The sequence below is a fragment of the Marmota flaviventris genome, chromosome 8, assembly GCF_047511675.1.
Source record: "Marmota flaviventris isolate mMarFla1 chromosome 8, mMarFla1.hap1, whole genome shotgun sequence".
NCBI lineage: Eukaryota > Metazoa > Chordata > Mammalia > Rodentia > Sciuridae > Marmota > Marmota flaviventris.
The window spans coordinates 128408255-128415795 of NC_092505.1; the positions used below are offsets into that span (position 1 = coordinate 128408255).

At 45.1% G+C, this 7541-nt stretch overlaps 1 non-coding gene across 1 annotated transcript; it reads right to left on the bottom strand.

The window, feature by feature from the left end:
* Positions 1-1655: 1655 nt before the first annotated feature.
* LOC114091577 (U6 spliceosomal RNA) lies at positions 1656-1760 on the bottom strand. Its single transcript, XR_003582514.1, has one exon. It is a non-coding gene; the product is annotated as a U6 spliceosomal RNA (small nuclear RNA).
* Between the last annotated feature and the right edge of the window lie 5781 nt (positions 1761-7541).

Below are 7541 nucleotides of genomic sequence, written 5' to 3' on the forward strand. Positions count from 1 at the left end.
AACCAGTGCTTTGAAGCACATCCTCCCTTTTGGAACACTTGCTCATAGGAAACCCTCCTCTCAATCCCAGCTGCTACATCATGGGAAACCCAAGACCCAGGAGGAGGCCAGGTGTGGATGTTTTTATCACTAGTTGAGCTCCCAGCTGACAGCCAGCATCAATTACTAGCCATGTGAATGAGCCACCTTGGGCTTTTCAGCCTAGTTAAGTCCCCAGATGGTTACAGCCCCAACTGAGATCACATGGAACAGTTGGCTCAAGTTGAGCCATCAATCCAGAGAGCTAATAAAATGGTGTGTGGTTAAAGGCTGGGGATGAAGCTCAGTGGTAGTGTTTGCTTAGCATGTGCAAGGCCCTGGTGTTCAATCCCAACACCACAGGGAGAAAAGGAAAAAAAAAGAGTCTATGTAGGGCACAGTGGCATATGCCTGCAATCCCATTTACTCAGGAGCCTGAAGCAGAAGTATGAGCTCCCAGCCTGGGCAGTTTAGCAAAACCCTATCTCAAAAGAAGGGGAAATGGTGGTTAAGTCATTACGTTTTGGCAAGATTGTCACACAGCAATGAGTAACCCAAACCAGGCAGCCTCATTCTTAGATGAGTCCCAGTAGAGTCTGAAGAGGGGATTTCTATTCTAGGATGTGGCTGGAGTGGGGACCTTCAATCATACCTAATGAGTTCAGTGCACTCGGTGGGGTCTGTATAATATGATGGCTTTTCTTGTTCCCTTCCCCGGGCTGGGAAAAACTTCTCTGAGTCATAAACTGAGAGGAGAAACTGTATGAGCGAATTAACAAAAATCCGGGCAAGATTCCCAAAGTAAATAATGTTGATTTTTTCCAGCACAAAAGAGGCATTGCCTAATGCTTCTTAAACTCACATAAACAGTCTTTGCTTCATGACTGACTTCCTATTTTTGAAATTTTCCAATTTCAGAAAAGTAACCATTATAAGCATCATTTAAAAAAAAAAAAAAAAAGCAACTCTTGGAAAAGCCTAAACACTGTTGTGCACAGTTCCCGGGGCATAAGAAGGCCCTTGTCCTTGGGGACTGGTCTTCATAGTCCCGTGGACAGGGAGTGGTTCCAAGATGACCTTGAGGCAGTCCCAGTTGGCATCTGGATCCCAAGGGAAAATCCACCTCCTGCCTTCCACTCAGTTAACCAAGAAGGATGCTCACAGTGGTTTTGGAAGATGATGGTTTTTCAACATTCGCCAGCCTCAGTCATTTACTCCCACTTTCACCTCCCAGTGTTTTCCGGTTCAGTGGTTCTCAAATTTTAAAACATCACTATCACCTGGAAGTACGTTTAAAAAAATGCAAATTCCAGGGTTCTTCCCAAGAAGATTCCCATTGTACAAGTCTAGGGTGTGCCCCAGAATTCTCATTTTAATAAGAACCAGGTGATCCCTTTATAGCACATCTTGAAAGCCAGGTGCATAGCTTGAGATGCACTGTAACCTCAATTAATCCCTAAAAACAAGAAATCAGGATAGGGAAAACCTTGGAGGGAGTTGAGGCCTGCAGATTCTAAGCAGGGAAGGATCTAACAAAGCCATTTGGAGCAAGGGGTTTTAGCCCCAAAGGGGTCTTCAGAAGTTCCATTACTACCGTCTCAGCAGTTTCTTTTAATTGGCTTTTCTTTATTATTTTATTTTAAATGGAATGCTTCACAAATTTGCCAGTCATCTTTGTGCAGGGGCCATGCTAATCTTCTCGGTATGGTTCCAATTTTAGTATGTGTGCCGCTGAAGCAGACGCTCCGTTTTATTGTAGTGGATTTCTAAGAAAGATTTTATTAGAAGCAGAGCTGTACAGGCTGGAGGCCTAGCTCGGTGGTAGATCACTTGCCTAGCAGGCATGAGGCTAAGTTCTAATCCCCAGAACCACACACATAAGATGTTGAATCTTTTTTGGGAGGTACTAGGGATTGAACTTAGGGGTACTGGACCACTGAGCCACATCCCCAGCCCTATTTTGTATTTTATTTAGAGACAGGGTCTCACTGAGTTGTTTAGCACCTCGCTTTTGCTGAGGCTGGCTTTGAACTTGGATTCTCCTGCCTCAGCCTCCCAGTGGCCTGGGGCCACTGTACTGGGATGTGGTTGATTTTTTTTTTTTTTTTTTTTGGTGACAATTTTTACAATATGGTATTTTTAGTTATTTCTGAAAACCAGAAAACAAATATTTTCTTACCAGTTGAGTTCATCTCTTCTTGGAATCACAACTGATGGTCTTTTTCCCCCCTAATTTTGAAATATTGAACATTGAAAACATTGAAAGAAGTCAGACACAAAAGACCACATATTGTCCATTTATATGAGATTTCCCAAACAGGCAAATCCAAAGACAGAAGGACAACTAGTTGTTGCCAGAGGTTGGAGGGAGGGAGTAATAAAGAGTGACCCTTAATAGATATGGGATTTTTTTTTCTTTCTTTGGTACTAGGGATTGAACCCTAAGGGTGCTTAACCACTGAGCTACATCCCCATCCCTTTTTATTTTATATTGAGACAGGGTCTCACTAAGTTGTTGAGGCTGCCCTCAAATTTGCAATCCTCCTGCTTCAGCCTCCCAAGTAGGTGGAATTTCAGGCATGTACCACCAAGCCCAACTAGATATGGGATTTCCTTTGGGGTTGATGAAATTTCCTGGGACTAAACAGTGATAATGGTTGTACAACATTGTGATACACTAAATATTGGTAATGATACGTTTAATTGTATATGACAAAAGTTAAAATGATTCCCAATAGAACTAGAACAACCATTTTACTTTTTACCCACAAGGAAGTTGAAATGGCCCAGCTTTGTCAAAAGTAAGACCAGGATCACTGATCTCCAGTCCACCACAGCAAGCTCTCTTCCTCAAATTCCCCCTCCCCACCATCCCCTGCCCCAAAAGCAAAGTTTCGAGGGCATACAAAGGCCAGAGCTGCATGCCCTGCCTTGCCCACCCACACTCCACTAGTCTCTCTTCTGCTATCGCCAGAACTTGCTCCCTTCAAGTATGACGAATGAAAGATAAACCCGCTTTTAACTTCATACTTAAGTAAATCTTCCCAAGGGCTTCAATGGCAGCTGCAGCTGCCTGAGCGGCTGATAAGGACTAGGTGAATGGGATTCCTTACATTGCAGACATTATTCAGTTTCCCAAACTGCAACTGGGCAGACAGCCTGGAGGTGCTGCCGGTGGTTTGGCCAGGATGAATCCTAACCGTGTGCCATTTGTGCACAGTTGGTTCTTGTCTCTCCGGCTGTGAGACTACATGCACCTGTCGCATAGCAGGTGCTTAATAAAGATTCATTGGTGCCAAGGGTTCCTGCCTTGAGGATCATCCTGGGAAAGTCTTCCTCACCCTAAAGAGTTTAGGGAAAGCCTCAGTTTTCTCAGTGCTCCAGAAATGAGAAATGAGAGTCACCTCGTCTGGTCGCTTTCCAAAGTAGAATCATTCACCATTCTGGGAAGTGGTAACAGAAGCAAATAGCTCATTTGCGTTTGCATTTTCTGGGGAGCTATACCCCCTCCTGGTCCCCCTCCCCAGCATCTCAAGATTTTGCTAAGGTCCCAGATTCGGACCTTTTCTTCCATCTCCTGTAGTCTCAAAACTTATTAGAGGCTTTTTTTTGGAAGTTCATTAACATACAACAGGGCAATTGTAAAACCCTGGAAAGCCAGTTCTCTGGAAACTTACTGAACTCAGAAAACTGAGAGATCCGTTGAGAAGGGAAAGGCAGCCTGGCCCTTGTGTTCAGGGCTTCTTGCTTTGGGAGAGAAAGAAAGCAAATTCCTGACAAGGTCACCCACTTGTCTCAGCCTCAGAAAATTTTCTAACATCTCAACTCTGGAGACTGGCTTCATGCAGCAGGGATGAATGGGGACTGCAGGACAGAAAAAAGTTCCCATTTGGGATAAAGCAGGAGAGGATTTCTACAGCAAAGGGATTGGGGGTGAAGACTTAGAACTCAAGGTTTAGGCTGAACCTGGTGGGCCGCATGCGGTTTCACCAACGTATGGACAGAGGCCTCATTTCCTGAGGCTTCCTTGCTCAACTGGGAAAGCTCTCCCAAGATAAGGAGGTTTAGGAAATACTGCAGACACAGCCCTCACTGGAGATTTCGAAATGCACCACTATGCTCAAGATAAGTCTTGCAGAAAAGAAACCTCCTTTGGAATTATTTAATACAGGACTTTTCCCAAAGTTACTTGATCTCAGAATTCCTTTTCCCTTTCATAACACTCAATCATATGTTTAAGAATTCACTTGGGACATGCCACCCTAATGTCCAGGGGGAGTTGGTTCTGCCCACTGCCCCCTGCAGTAAACCATGATGAGTCGTTTGGGCAGTCCACGTAATATGAAACCCTGCTACAATCATCCAGGAAGTAGAATATGTTTATTATACCTGTCATGGCATTTGCTAATCTTCCCGTGCTAGGAGTTTTTCATTCTCTCTCTCTCTCTCTTTTTTTTTTTTTGTGTGTGTGTGTTTGTGTGTGAGGGGTACTGGGGATTGAATCCAGAGACCTCTACCACTAAGCTATGTCCCCAGTCCTTTTTATTTTATTTTGGACAGAGTCTCATTAAATTGCTGAGGCTGCCCTTGAGCTTGTGATTTTCCTGCCTCAGCCTCCCGAGTAGCTGGGATTACAGGTGTGCACTAGCACTAGTTTTCTTATGCCCTCTTTGTAATTCTCCCCCACTTTATTATTATCTCCATTTTGCAAATAAAGAAATTGAGACCCAGAGAGGTAGAAAAAGGAGGTCTCTCACATCAGGATGCGACAGAACTGAGATTCTGGTCATGACACACCACCCTGGTATTCTCTTCTCAGTATCACACCATCTCGCTAATACGCTGCATTTTATGGCATCGTGTCCAATTCCCGTTCTGTTCTTGGAGAATCTCACCAAATCCCACATGGAGCTGATGTGGATTTCAGTGAGACATCTGAATTCAGAAGCCAAACAGACAGCTGGAAGTCTTGCAGAAAAGAAACCTCCTTTGGAATTATTTAATACAGGATTTCCCAAAGTTACTTAACCTCAGAATTCCTTTTCCCTTTATGGAGTCTGGGGCAGATTAGACTGTAGAAAATAAAGTTCATCTTGGATGTCAAGAAAGCTCAGAGGCAGGGCAGCCCCGGCAGATGCTCTCCATATCACAGAATCTGAGGCTTTTTTCTGCACCTGACCGAGCAGGAGAGGGGTGGCAGATCCAGATCTCACAGGATAATCAGAGCAGAGCCGCCTCTTTTGGTTTGTCTTCTAAGACCCAACCCCTTCTCCCTGTGTCCAAATATCTTCCTGCTTCTCATTGGCTTACACCATTCAGGACAGAGTCCCCTCTGGCTGGGATTGGGTCAAATTTCTTCTTGTAAAGGAGGAAGGCAATGGATATTGGGACATTGGGACATTGGGTAGTTGACCAGATGCTTCTATATGGGGTGGGGGTGGGGGTTGGGCCAAGACAGTAGCTGTAGCTGTTATCCAGTGTGCCCTTGAACCCCCTCCCAGGAGCTGCTTCTCACCCTACTTTTTCATTTTCTTGTCCCTCCCTGTGATAGATTATGTTTTTGATCCCTTCCTATCACTCCCCCGTGTAGCCACATCCTTTGTCATGTGACTTCACAGTGCTTTTAACCCTCTGTGAACAAGAACAACCTCTCTACTTTGGGTTTGGTTGTGTCAATAATGCAGCAGTGAAAATATGAAAGCTAGGGCTGGGATTGTGGCTCAGTGGTAGAGTGCTTGCCTAGCATGCATGAGGCAACAGGTTCAATCCTCAGTACCACATAAAAATAAAGAAATAGAAAATATGAAAGCTCTGAGCTCAAGTCTCAAACATTTCCGCTTTCCTTTTTACACATCTGCCATCAGTATGAAAAGAATGTGGCCCCTCTCTCGGCCCACTGGTCCCAGGGAGAGGATGAGGGCTCCAGACAAGAACTCACGCATGCGCAAATGAGCTCAGTATGCGCAAATGAGCTCAGCATAGAGGGGTCACAGTCTGACCCACACAAGTGAGCTTAAAGTTGGGAATGATCCTTGAATTGGGGGAGATTTGTTATACAGCATTAGCCCAGTCGAACTCCCAACCATCAGCCACCACCACTGTTGGCATATCAGTGGACTATCATGGACTTGCTGCCCAGAGAGTCTTCATTTCTCCCATACTTTTTCCCCCTCCCCTCCCTCCCCCTCCCCCTCCCCTCCCTCCCCTCCCTCCCCCTCCCCCTCCCCTCCCTCCCCTCCCTCCCCCTCCCCCTCCCCTCCCTCCCCTCCCTCCCCCTCCCCCTCCCCTCCCTCCCCTCCCTCCCCCTCCCCCTCCCCTCCCTCCCCTCCCTCCCCCTCCCCCTCCCCTCCCTCCCCTCCCTCCCCCTCCCCCTCCCCTCCCTCCCCCTCCCCCTCCCACAACGCTTAATGATCAGTGTGCCTATGAATAGGTTCATAGAACAATTTGGATAGATGGTAATAAATGGGTTTGGTCCTGAAGTGACTAAACCTTGAGTTGTTTTGACCTCAGAGAGCCATCAAAAATCTGCTGCAATGGAACGAATTCTGCCGTGCTCTGCAGCAGATGTTTTGTTCCCGTGTAACATGTCCTTGTGTGTATAATTTACTCACATGATAATAATGTGCTGTTTGCGATTTACAAAGTGGCTTTGCACATATGTTCTCGTTTGATCCTTGCAAGACAGGCAACATTACTGAGATTTGGGGGAGACAAGTAATTTCCTCTAAGACATCCAGATTGGGAGCGTAGGGAAGGGGGTGGGATGGGAGGATGGTGGCAGAGGTGGTGGCTGTGCTGGAAGTAGGCTTTAGGCAAGTGGATCTTCCTTTCTTATTCTTCCTAAATCCTTATTACCTAGCTTAAAAGATTTGGAATAATCAATTCCTCACCTGTCCTTGCTGGGGACAGTCCTTCAGGATCTAGCACCCTAAACTTTTCTTTATTACTTTACATTAAAATTAGGTTTGTTGGGCTGGGGTTGTGGCTCAGTGGTAGAGTGCTTGCCTGGCATGTGTGAGGCACTGGATTCAATCCTCAGCACTACATAAAAATAAATAAATAAAATAAAGGTGTTCATCTACAACTAAAAAAAAAAAAAAAAGTGGATTTGTGCCAGGTGAGATTGTGCCAGGTGAGATCCTAACGTTTCTGGAGGCTGAGGCAAGAAGATCGTGAGTTCAGGGCCAGCTTCAGCAACTCAGTGAGGCCCTAAGCCACTCAGTGAGACCCTGTCTCTAAATAAAATATAAATTGGGCTGAGGATGTGGCTCAGTGGTAAAGTACCCTTTGGCTCAATCCCTGGTACAAAAAAACAAAACAAAAAACAAATCAATGGGTTTGTGTGATTTAGCAAATAAAAATATCAGATTCGCAGTTACATTTGAATTTCAGATGAACAATGAATAAGTTTTACAATAAGTATGTATTTATTTGACAATGGTGTATTTTATATGATAACCCTAACTAGATGTTAGAATTTTTTTTTCCTTAAAAAATAATATGGCGGGTTGGGATTGTGGCTC